Source organism: Mugil cephalus, chromosome 16, assembly GCF_022458985.1.
Source record: "Mugil cephalus isolate CIBA_MC_2020 chromosome 16, CIBA_Mcephalus_1.1, whole genome shotgun sequence".
In the NCBI taxonomy this organism is placed as follows: domain Eukaryota; kingdom Metazoa; phylum Chordata; class Actinopteri; order Mugiliformes; family Mugilidae; genus Mugil; species Mugil cephalus.
This window is the reverse complement of record NC_061785.1, coordinates 3,296,835-3,310,313: the sequence shown is the minus strand read 5'-3', so window position 1 is coordinate 3,310,313 and position 13,479 is coordinate 3,296,835. Positions and strand designations below refer to the sequence as shown.

Genomic DNA, 13,479 nt, shown 5'->3' with positions numbered 1-13,479 from the left:
AGTGGTTTTAACATTGTGGGTGATCAGTGTAAGTGTTGGTTCTGTGTCGGCCAAGATGGAAAACAGTACCATCTAGTGGCAGTGAAGGGTGTGGCATAAACACTGGAGTGATGCACTGTAAACTGGACAGCCTGGATAGATATCTTAATTGTTAAATGTGCAGTATAGCGCAGTAAAACGCAGACGGAGCAAACCCATTAGATACTTGTAGTCCAAGGACCAGGTGCTAAAAATAGAAATACTAAAAAGTAGACATAAAAAAATAAAATACTATTTATAAATGTGCGCTCACTTGGGACCTGAGAATAATAAAAGGCAGGAACTGGCATATTCTGAGGTGACAAGTACAGATAAAAGAGTGTGCAGTAAGTGGTAAATACTGCACTGAAGTGAACAGGTTGGTATTTTTATCGTACCTGGGACTGTCATAGTTGGGGCTTCCTTGTGGGGAGGGAGGTTGTTGCCAAGTGTTCATGGGGCAGATAGTTCAGCGATACAAGTTGTTTTGCTGCTGTTGTTGTTGTTTTTAATTGCAAATATTCAATCAATACAAGGCTTCTCAACTGCTACCAAACTAATTCCCCTCACAGCACAATACAAAAATAAAAACCAGAGGAAGCAAACAACAACAAAACACGGGAAAAAAGAAATGAATGACACATTTGAATATGTAATACATACATTATATATATATATAAACCATTAACAACCATTACTGTAGCTGCTAGACAACATATTTTTGTACCTTTTCTTAAACCGGTGGATATTTGGACTTTGCTTGAGTTCCTCACTGAGCTTGTTCCACAGTTTGACACCGATATGACATCGATACGCAGAAACGTGTCCAGGTTGTTCATATGTTTAAGATTTTGAAGTTATGTTCCCGTCTTAACTGGTGACCTCCCTCCTGATTCCTAAACTGACCTGTTTTCTGGTCGTTGTGTGTTTCTTGCCTTAAACATGATGATTGCTGTTTGGTAAGATGCGATGTCAGTGAATAGTCCAGAATGGGGAGGGTGAGTGTTTTGTACATATTTCTCCAAACGGCGGCAGAATAATGTAAACATGACAAGACCTTTGAACCGTAAAGCGTGCGGAGAGAGTTACAATCCAGTAATTGTGCTGCTTTCTAAATGACTGCAATGCTTCTTCAAACTTTGGACTGTACGTGTTTGATGTGTGGTTTCCTACCCAGCCTGCCATCCACTATAATCCCCTATAAATTTGTTTTCATGCACCCTTTCAATTTCAACCCCATCGGTTTCAATTGTGTTTACTGAACCTTTGCCAAATCTAATCCAGTTCCTCATTTATAGCCTCCTGTACCAACAATATTTGTGTCATCTGGGAAATTGACACATTTTAACCACCTAGATACTTTGCACATGTCATTAATACAAAGGATTAACAATTTGGGGCCCAATACTGAACCCTGGGGGACACCATAAGCAATGTCCAAATATCCAGAGCATTGATTACCCAACTTTACAAACTTTATCCAGTCTAATACCTGTCCCCTTATCCCACATCTTTCCAGTTTATTGAACAGCATGTTATGGTTATTTGTATCAAACACTCTTTTGAGATCGATGTGTACTCCTATTGCACATTTTTTTATTGTCTTCTGCATCTGTGATTTCCTCAATTGATTCCATTATTGCCTGGGATGTTGATCTGTCAGCCCTAAACACATCCTGACTTTCAGAAAATATATTTTTTCATTCTATTGCTAAAAAGCTTTTCCAATATTTTTGAGATTTGTTTTTTGTTTTAGTGAGATGGGTTGGTAGTTTGTAAAATTGTGCTTGCTCCCAGTTTTGTATAGTGGAATGACCTCAGCAATTTTCATCTGGTTTGGAAATGTACCAGTTTGAAACGACAAATTTCAGATGTGCACTAATCACTTCGATGTCCCCTCAATGACCTGTTTAATTAATGACATATCAATGCCGTTGTAGTGTTGATGTTTTATTTTTGCACTTTTTTATTATGGTAGCAATTTCATCTTTGTCGAGTGCTTTCAGAAACATCGAGAGGGGATTCCTTTCTATTTTTTGTCCATAGTTTGCCCATATATTTTACATTTGCAGTGGGTTTTGTTTTTGTGAGCTCAGGATGAACATCTACAAAGAACTGATTAAAATTGCTTGCCACCTCATCCATATTATAATTTTCATCATAACAAAATATTTAGTTAAATGTGTTTTTTAGAACCATCTCTAATAATATTGTTTAGTATCTTCCATGTTCCCAAACACAAACAATTTAGGAACAACTCAAAAAAACTAAACAAAACAAAAAACAAACAAACAAACAAACAAAAAAACACAAAGAACAGCACAAGGTGTTGACCTGGCCTCCAAAGTATCAGTGGGATACACTGAAGCCAAAGCAAGTAGAGCTCCCCCTGGTGGCTGAAGTCTGCAGCATAGGTCTCTCAGGTCACAAGCTCCACCTCCATGCTGGACTTTGGCTGAAACAATTTTTTTCCAAGGACAGTTTCTTCCATTTTATGGAGTTAGTATCATGTTGATGCATGTTCAAGGGTCATTTTTTTTTTTTTTTTTAAGTTTCGTTATTTGACGCTGTGGAAACAGGACGTGACATCATGATTACCAGATGCATTGCCATGCCAACCGCTCTGTGAAGCAGAATAAAAAGAAGGACAGTGTATAATCCAGCATTTCTTTTCAATTAAATTATCAATTTATCAATTAAATGATTTAGATGTTTCCATTGCTGTGGTGCCTTGAGCATCAACTGGATGGGTCAAAATGCATAGAGATAATTTCCATGTGCGATCAATGCAGTATCATTTACTATTATTATTATTCAAAAATCAGCTCTGTGTGGCTCTACTCTAGCAGCTACAGTGACATTATACGACAGTTCAATTGTTATTTGCATTATTGTCTAATTGCATTAAATTGAGCAGTAGTGTATAACTAATCAAATATGAAGAGAAGAGTTTGCAAAACTAGGTCAACACTGATAAATATTTGCATTAATGAGTTATAAAAAACGTAATGAAACAGAAAACCATTATGCGTTACATTACTTAAACCTGCACGTGCAGAAGGGAGTATAGTCTTTATGATGTTACAGTTTAATATCAGGAGGACTAGTTGACTCTTAATCTTTTCTATGAAGCAACACAGAACAACACAATGTGGGTCTAAGATCCAAGACCAAACAACACGATTCAGATCTGTTGTAATCAGCCCATAATCACCAAAATCAAACTAATTGTTCTCTTTTTTTTCACCTCAGTTAAACCAAACTAATAATCTAAATTCTATATGTTTCATTTGTTGTAGTTTCTAGAAATACTGTCCATGTAAACACAGGCACTGAAAGAGATGTTAGAATGTTTCAGTGTATATTTGTTTGACAGAATTAGAGATAAAAGAAGGAATATGAGCGGTGGCTCACTTAATGTGCATTTCTAGACTTGTAAAGCCATTGCAGAGGATCCCTGAGGCTAGTCTAGATATTTCTGTTGGACCTTTGGATGCATAAACGATGACGATGCATTACTGATCTCAAAACATATTTTATTACCCTACTTGCTTGTATAGTTCAAAGGTTTTCCAGAGACGGGTCAGCACTGACGCATCCCTCCCTCCCTCCATTAACATCATGTTCTCACTCCAGTCACAGTTGTCACGAGGGCGTTACCTCCAGGAATAGCATGTTGGGTTGGGTTAAGGATGGATATAAATGAAAGCGACTTTGGACTTGTGCTTAGAAAAGAGGCAAGAGTTATTGCTCTGTGATTGCGCTTCTGTTGACACTTCTTGCGACATGTTCATAAAAGCGGCTGTTGTGAAATGCAAATATTCACATTTGCACAAACTAGCCATTTACCTGCTTTTCAATCTGTAAAATGAGCTGAACCCCAGATCGAAGGTTAAAAATGAACATGGTTTTAATCAAATTCTGTCAATGAGGCGTTGACCTGTTGACCCATCTTGAGCAACGGGCATTTTTCAAAGTTGTCAGTTTTATCTGGTGGGGCATGAAAAGAATATGAGCAGCTGAGAGAACATGACGCAGGTTGAAGTAGCTAAATGAAATCAGCGGAACACTCCCTCTTAAAGTAACCATGTTCCTTCAATGCAGAAAGGTAATACCAGATACAGTGTGACAAGAAGTGGACTTATGAAGTCTGTTTCATACTGTATGCCTCCACGCACCCAAGGCACCTGAGACTTTGGAGGGGCCATGTTGTGGGTCATTGCAACCCCAGTGGGTTGTTGCAGCAAACTAGCAGAGGTTCATCAAGTGTGTGGAAATACTTCACTAAAGATGAAGCCCATTCTACCGTGACATGTCAGTCCTGAAATACAACTAAAGTACTACTGCAGTGCATCTGAAAAGGCATCCTTAGGCTAATGCTAGCAGATGAACAGTTCAAATCCTCGGGACATCGGTCAATAACAACTTCAACAAATGTCCTGTGGTAACAGGACGAAATTATTAAACCTTAGCAGCAGTATACCGAGAAGAATTCAGAGAAATAACAGGCTACTAGGGGTTGAACAATTTTTTTGTGGTAAGTCGACTAATATGTGGTGAAAGTTGACTAGTCAACGATGTCACACATTTAAACTCAGTAGAAAGTAATGCTTTGCAACAATGAAATCTACTGTTGGCTTTTCTGCAAGTTTACTGAAGATGAACATGAGCTACTGTCGGGCGTAGACCATGTCTACACCATAAACATCGTCACTGTCTGACACTTACAAAGGTTTAATAACGTTTACAATACTAATACAATGAAATTCACTGGGAAATAGCTGACGTGCAGCCTTTTTCTCTCTGTTACCACAGGATGTTTGGTTTGGTGAAGTTGTAACTGATGTCCAGAGGACCTGGACTGTTCATCTGCTAGGGTTAGCCTTGGGATGTCTTTCAGGATTGGCATGTCACGGTAGCATGGGCTTCACCTTTATCGAATTATTTCCACACACTTGATGAACCGCTGCTGGTTTTTCTGCAACGACCCACCGGACTCCTCACCTGTCTTCTAGGAGGTGTCCATCTCATCTACCCTATCCCATCTAACAACACACAGTTCCCAACATTGTCGGTATCAAAGTCAACAAATAACAGATGATGTGTTTAAAACTGAACAAACAATAAACCATCACATCATCAAATTATTATTTAGTCGTCCTCCCACTAGCAGCAGTAGAGCTCTAATCCTGGCTGGCGTGTTCCCCACGAGCCTTTCACAGTGTTGAGGGCTAATCTTGTCCCATTCTTCCTGAAGTACTACTTTTAATTCTCCTAAATTCTTTAGTTTGCGCTTTGGAACAGAACTCTCGATGATCCACCACAGATGGTCAATGGGGATCGTGTCTGGGGACTGAGCTGGACACTGTGCTCCTGCAAGGGATAAGATAAGATAAGGTAAGATAGCACTTTGTTGTTTCCCATTGGGGAAATTCAAATGAACAGTGACCAGAAAGAAATTAAATAGGACAACAACATTAAACAGGCAACAAGCAACAAAATGTACCGTACCAAAGTACAGTACACAAAGTATAGTACACAAAGTGACAGTAGTTGTGGATAAAGTGACAGTGTAAGTTCTACATATGGGCTCAGTGAGGTCAGAGCTGTGTGCTGTTGTACGGTCTGATGGCAGTGGGCACGAAGAAGCGTCTGAAGTGTTCAGCTTTGCTCCGGGGTGTAATGATCTGCTGGCTCAATGAGCTGCCCATAAGCCACAGCTCATCATCCTATGTTCCACGCGTCCTATGTTCCCCACTTTGTATGTGACCGGGGAACATAGGACCCTTTTTTTAAAAAAGGGTTAGGGTTAGGGTTAGGGTTAGGGACAGGGTTAGGGTTAGGGACAGGGTTAGGGACCCGGGGACCATAAGTACGCTCTCCTCCTGCAGTATGGCCCTGGATGTGTGGCAATTATCTTGAAACTGTTTGGACCTCGATGGAACAGAGCACGTTCAAAAGGGAGCATGTAGGTTTGGAGAATGGCTCAATATTTGGCAGAGTTCAATGTGCCATCACAGACATCGAGATGACCAACACCAGCAGCACTCATGCATCCCCAAACCATGATATTGCTTCAGTCATTTTTGACAGTAGGCGCTGTACATGCTGGAGATAATACTTGACCTGGCCGTCTGTGTACCCTCCCATTAGCAGGAGGAAGATAAAGCTGGAAACTGGACTCATCTGGCCATACAATCTTTTTCCAATTCCTGACTGTTCAGTTCTTGTGTGCTTGAGCCCAACGCCGCCGGGTGAACCTCTGTCTCTCATCGATCAGGGCCTTCTTGACAGCCCTGTAGGACTTTAAGCCAGTTTGGTCTGTCACCATAGTAACCTACTTCAACTTCATATCAGTCTTTATCTTTATGTCACTTTTATGTCCCATTTTTCCATTGACGCTAAAGTGTTATCAGAGTTAAGAAGGACGCAAATTCAGATAAGCAGCACGAAGGTAGCGTCGTTTCGTAGGTGGTGAAGGGAAGGTTTAAAACGTCTTTGGCAAAACTACTCGTCTTGTACTGTTTTCTTTTTAGAAGTTTAAGTGTTTATACTGAGCTCATCTTATCTTGCATTTTGTGACGTCTAAGAATCAAAGGTCACTTCATCTTTTGTCCCACCCTGTTTTACAGACAGCCCAGCTTCCGATAACATCTCTCCCGAATCTAAAATGAATCAAAATTTAATTTTTAAATGAAATGTTCTCAGACATTTTTGCTAGTGATGACATTCTGCTCGTGGGGGACGGGGTCTTTTATCTGTGGTGGTTATGTTGGGACACACCTGTGACTGAACTGGGCCTGAGATGAAGTTTGACAAAAGTAGTCATGTGTGGAACTACCATAAAATCATAAAATGACTAACAAGCAATGCAATCTTTGTTTCCTTGTTCCCTGTTGACCTACACGAAGCTTATAAAGTCTGAGATGTGAGACAAGGAGCCTGGCATTACCAGCTAAAGCTACAGATTTTAACCCTTTGACTTTCACACTAAGACCTATGATTAATCACGATTAAATATCATTCATTTTTAATCTATATTAATCGCGTGCACTGCACGCACATGATTTTGACATATCATTATTAAAATGTACTCACAATTGAACAGATTCATACAATATAAATACTGAAGCTGGATGATCATCTGTTTAAACACATTATAGCTCAAAAAGTATAAAAGCCACAGCTTAGATATTTGTATATATATAATGTGTTTGCACATGGGCAAATGTGTGTATCTTACAACCAGAATGACTAGCAATGATTGGAAAATACATACAAAATGAGAAATTAAGCATTTTAGTGTCTACTACTATCACTACAAAAAAGATCAACCGTGTGGTTACAATGCCAGTCAGAGGGTTGCTGTTGTGTGTATTCACTTTTTTTTTAAGTTGTACCTGGCTGGAAATAAGACAATACATTTCACGTGCTTTATATAATGAAATCCCAAATCGATGAGGAAGTATCTGTGGTATGATCCGCAGAGACCCCTGTCATCAGAGATGCCCACAAGGAGGCACAAGGGAGACGTACACAACTTTAGGAAGGTGGTCGTAATGTTATGCCTGATCGGTGTAGGTGAGGTGAGGTGAAATAATTAATCAGGAACTATTTTGATAATTATTCTCAGAAAAAAGAGCCAACAGTTTCCTGTTTTCTGTTTTCTTCAATTCAGTTTTTATTTTTTTATTGCTTCAATAACAATATAAATTATCTGGAGACACTCTGGCTCTGATTGGTTTAGATATGTGTCATGGAAAATTGATAAATGCCATTCTCCTGGGTGGTAAACATACTAGAACACCTAGGGGAGTGGCTAACGATTAAAACCACCAGTCCGAGACACCTGAACTCTCATCCTTCAAAGTTGTTCGGCGCTGAAGCTTCTTCCACTCACAGCTCTCAGTGTGTCTGTCTTTTACTGAAGTTTTGTGCTTCCCTTCACTGAAAATGGCTCAAAACATCAAAGTACTTTGGATAGTTGTTGCAATTTTTGGTAAGTATCCTGATTTTATTAAATGTTACACATGCAAATGTTGATGATAAGAGGAGCAGACGATCGGAAAATCCCTCATGTTTAAACTGAGAGAAATATCCTCGTCTTTTGATTTCAGCACATTTAATTGAATTTCAGATTATACCGTTTGCGAGCACACCGCTGGTGTTTAAAAGGCTTTTAGATAACGGATAGAAAGATAACTCTAGACATTTCTGATTAGGGATAATTACAGAAAATGAAAGTATTGTTCCTTTATTATTTCCTAGTTTAAACAAACTCAAAGGTCAGACTCACAGTTATGTACATTATTTAAAAGTTGCCTTGACAGCAAAGGCACAAGCTTTGCCTTTCAACAGTTTTTTTTATGTCAGGTCTCAGAAAAGTGTTTGAGTTTGATGTTGAAAGTCTGACCTTGCCTCTGACCTGTTCATATCCTACCTTTCTTTGGGAAGTCACATTCCACTCAAAGAAGGTTTGGTCTCTGGTCTGGTTAATGTTTTGCATGCTTAAAAACCAGCATAAGATTTATAGAACCTTCATGAGACGGATGCATGAACTGGTTTTAGTTGTGTTACTTCCCTGATTGTATCACTCTTACTATGTGTCAGGTCTAAGAATTCAATGCCTCCTAACTCAGTACCATGATAAAAATAAATAAATAAATAAACTTTAAATTTGAAGCTGCTACAACAATTAAATGAAAACCACCCTGAACAGATGGACTTGCCTTCTCACTTCCTTTTTTTCTATGTCTAGGTAAGAGCTGGCTACAGCCTGTAAACCCATAAAATCATTCTGCTTTATCATAAAACTGTACATAAATTGTCGTATCATTTGATCAGTTGTCTTTTTTTTAAAACAATTTTCATAGACATTAAGCTAACTTAGATTTGTTTTTCCTTATTGGATCATCTTGAAAATCCTCAGAAACGTTTAAATAATTTGAGTTCATAGATGCAGTTGTTTTTCCTGGAGTTGAGATTATTGGTGTCATAAAGTCATCTGAGGTTTAACTCTTTCACTACAGTATATTGTTCTGCCTTTTTGTTACAACAATCAAAACAACCAAATTGTAGCACTTCATTTTGTTGTTCTCTGCTGAAAGAATTTCCTTCAGGATTAATGAAGTTTTATCTTCTCTTAGCTGCACATACAGCAGCGGTGGACACTAGTACAATTACAACGGCTGCTGTTACAACGACTCCTGAAAATGCAACAACTCCTGCTAATACAACGACTCCTAGTGCTACAGAGGCTCCTGCTAATACAACGATCCCTGTAAATACAACGACCTCTAGTACTACAGGGGCACCTGGTAATACAACGACCCCTGTAAATACAACGACCTCTAGTACTACAGGGCATCTGTATCACGTACCTTAATACAACGACCTCCCAGGTCCTCTAATACAACGATCCTGTTCCAGGTACTACTACAGCAGCTCCAGGTACTACTACAGCAGCTCCTGGTACTCTCCCAACAACATTCAGGCCACAGCTTCTTCAACAACAACACCAGTTTTCTCATGATGCTTCTTTTCTTTTCCAGATCCCTGTTCTTCAAACCCTTGTGGCCAAGGAAGCACGTGTGAGGCTCGAGCCAATCAGGGCTTTGTATGTTTGTGTCTGGCTGGTGATAACTACAACAACAATACACATCGTTGTGACCCTGGTAAGAATTTATTTGTTAATACCACTATGAGGTTGGTTCTACATGAGGAAATGATATAACTAGTTAATAGTGTAATACCACCGAGTAGGGCAGTAATGTATCTTTGTGATGCTATTAGTTTTTCTTGGTGTTGATAAAGGCACTTATTTTTAATTCCCTCAGTTTCTTTTAAGTCTCAAGTTTTGGAACTTTTCTTATCTTACTGAATTCTCTTACTGTGTTGTTTTATTGTTTTAGCCAAAGTTTTCCCTGGACTATTGAACCTGCCTGAGATACCATATGAAAACACTATGTTAGACAAGGCATCACCAGCGTTCAAAAGGACTGCAGACAATATTACCCAAGCGGTGAAAATACATTTTCTCTATCTTTTAGTCATACTCACACTTTGGTATCAAACCATATGTCTGTGTTGTCAGATGATGACGTAAACAAAATGACATATTCTTTCTTCCAAAACACAGCTGGACAACAGTTTGAGATCTAATCCTACTTACGTTCGATCTATAGTGCTGGAACTGAGGTAAGTTTGGAGTATAGAATTAACCATCCATCTATCTTGAACCAGTTCACTCAGATCCTCCTGCACTTAATAATTACCATTATTAAGAGTGATTTCTGTCCCTACAGGCCAGCTGCCAACAGTCAATTAAGGGCGTTGACTGGGGTCAATGCATCCGTAGAGATCATCTACTCAGCAGAATCTGACATCACAGCATCAGATGTTGTAGCAGAGGTGCAGAAGGCCACTGAATGCACCGACTGTGCACTAAAAGGGGCAACTTTTGCTGGTGAGTTAATTAGTTAATTTAATCCAATCATTAACTACAACAATAGAAAAAATGTATCAGAAAAAAAAAACTCTTTTCCCTTGCCCCTTTAGGCTTTAAATAAAGGATTATTGTATAAATGTATATTCCATGGAAATAAATTAACAAACCAACATTTCAGAGAAGCAGTGTGACTGTAGACTATTCCAGGAAGGCAAAGATTGTCAATTCTAACCATGAAAAGCATATGCTGTTTAAGACAACCCTGATCTGTCATTTGTCTTGATGAGTTGTTTGGAAAGTTTTGTGCATATTTTGTCCACGATGTTTGTTTCACTGAAATAACTAATAATTACAGATGAAGACCTGTGTGCGAGTAACCCATGTGATGTAAACAGCACAAGATGCTCTTCAAAAGATGGAACTCTCAACTGCACCTGTCTGGACGGCTACGTTCCGTCTGAATTCTGTACGAGAGTCTGTCGTGGTGAGTGGATTTATTTTTAGACTTTTAAATTTCTGAATTGCATTACTATTTGTTTGACCGAAAATCTCCCCCTCTCCCCCGTGCACACACACAGCAATTCCTGGCCCTACTACAGCAGCTCCAGGTACTATTCCCAACAACATCATCTACAGGTCAGAGCTTCTTCAGAAATAAACAAACTGACTTTTAAATGTTTTGAATTTTAGTCACTGTTTGTCCCCCTGGACAAGAACTAGTGGGTTCTACGTGTAAAGAGTAAGTACTTCCATCCATCCATCCATCCATCCATCCATCCATCCATCCATCCATCCATCCATCCATCCATCCATAATAATAAAGGCATTTTCTTTGTCTTTCAGTTGTCCATTTGGTTATACTGGTTTCAACTGCGAAGATGGTGAGTATGCAGCACATCAACAATTAACAATGCCAGTCTGTCACCAACATTAGATCTGATCTGATTAGAACTTCCTTGGAGGATCTCTCTTGTCTTTGTCACTGATGTCATTTCCATTGTGAACTTTTAGATTGGAAGTTCATTCTGGTGATTGTCGGCTCTGTGCTCGGTGGACTGCTGCTCATATCCCTCATCCTCCTGATAGTAGTGTACGTCTTGTGAGCTTCTCACTTATTCATTCATTTCCATATACTCGACACAAATGCATCTTTGGAAATCCTCTGAGAACAGGAAAATCTGTTTTCAACTGTCCAAGTGTAGTACAGTAGTACAGGTTTGTTCAGACAAGTCAGTTTGTCGACTTTACTGTTGTTTCATGACTTCGACTAGTCACTGATCACATGACAATAACAGGTAGAAGACAGATGAGGTGTCCTGTGGGTGATTGCAGTAAAGATGAAGCCCATACTACTGTGACATGTTAGTCCTAATATACAACTAAAGTACTATGCAATGCATCTGAAAAGACATAAGATAAGATATGCCTTTACTCTTTCCACAATGCTAAACTTCACCAAACGTCCTATGGTAACAGAGAGAAGGAGGCTGCACATCAACTATTTGATATTTTACATTCATTTTGAAGTCATAAGATAGATTTCATCTGCTGTGGTTTTATTAGTAACATCATCACTGACTAGTCAATAAGTCGGCTTACTAAAACATCTGAAGTCATACAATACATGGTACAGACACAATAACAGTAGAACCCTATATAAACCTTCCTTTTATCTCCCTAGGGCATCAAAGAAAAGTTCTAAGAAGAACAAACAGTCAATCGCCGGTATTCCTTATATCAGTCAATCTTCTGCTAAGGAACTACCGGCCAACGGCTTCACAGTCAACAGTCAGACGCCCTCATTTAACGGGTCGGCAGCTTTTGCTAATGCCGGGGTGCCCAGGTTCCCACGGGCAACATCCAACAACAGCTGGGATAACAGGGCCAACATGTTTCCCAGCAACAGCCGGCAAAACCTGGTGGACAGGAACTTGGTGAGTATGCCTCTAATCCTAACCCTCATTGTGTGTTGTGTTAGTGTTTTTCTGTTGAAGAAACTTTATTTTTTCTTTTCCATGGCAGAGGCCAAACGACAACGAATATGACATCAACCCATATGCCGAGAGCCGACTCCAGAATAACCCGAATGGTCGGAGCCAAGGCCACACCAACCCTTACTACAATTAGGATGATGGAAGACAGGTTAGTTGATGCAGAATCACAGAGAGACAGAGACAAGAGAGACAATATACCATCCATTTATAGTAAGAGCTGTATAAATACAACTCTGACAGTGTGTATAACCACAATGTAGCCTTTCACCACTCTGACTTGTACAGTCATGAGTTATATTCTGATCCATTTCAGGTTGCCATAAATCAATCCTGTCTGTCACTGACTACATAAAATGAAGTTTGCGATATGTTTTCCAGATTTTGTCTTTGTAAATCAATGTATTACTTATTTAAGTTGTTTGTTCAGACAGAAGCTCTGAAAGGAGGAGCTGTTTAATGTCATTTGTTGATATTTTCTTGTCTATGAATTTACAAGTAATCTTTTTGCCTGTAAAATGTTGTGGTTCATGAAAATCTCTGTTTAATGTGTGTTTAACGCAGGCTTTGTAAATGAGACGAGGTTGTTCAGATGGAATTTAAAATCAACTGTTCCTCTTAAATGTTTACTACACTGAAATGTTTTGCTATTTTTTCATATAACCGATTATAACAATGCCAGTTTTGTATTGTTTTAGTTTTCCATTATAATAGTGTTTCGTTCATTTTGACTTGAATGAAACATTGTCTTGCCTGAGACTATGTTTTGAAATAAAGGACTTTACACTGTTTGTGATTTTTGATGGATTCTTTCACACACGAAAATTATAACTGAGCCTTCAGATCGCTGTGTTTTGTGTTTTAAATACATAAATACATTTTTACTGATCTAAATCATTTTATACTAATATACATCACAATCAGCCATAACATTAAGACCATGACAGGAGAAGTGAATAACATTTAAACCATCTTGTGACAATACAATGTTCTGCTGGGAAACTTTTGGACCTGGCATTCATT

General features: G+C 39.0%; 1 protein-coding gene and 1 long non-coding RNA gene across 2 annotated transcripts in view; both read left to right on the top strand.

The window, feature by feature from the left end:
- Positions 1 to 9,439: 9,439 nt before the first annotated feature.
- LOC125022361 overlaps positions 9,440 to 13,479 on the top strand; it is a 123,108-nt gene continuing 119,068 nt past the window's right edge. Inside the window, exons 1-2 of the mRNA XM_047608983.1 lie at positions 9,440 to 9,468; positions 9,570 to 9,692. The gene's annotated coding sequence lies outside the window, so the exon portion shown is untranslated. The remainder of the gene's footprint in view (positions 9,469 to 9,569; positions 9,693 to 13,479) is intronic.
- Positions 10,046 to 13,479, top strand: part of LOC125022368 — a 28,672-nt gene continuing 25,238 nt past the window's right edge. The window contains exons 1-2 of the long non-coding RNA XR_007114432.1: positions 10,046 to 10,215; positions 10,323 to 10,483. This is a non-coding gene — a long non-coding RNA (uncharacterized LOC125022368). The remainder of the gene's footprint in view (positions 10,216 to 10,322; positions 10,484 to 13,479) is intronic.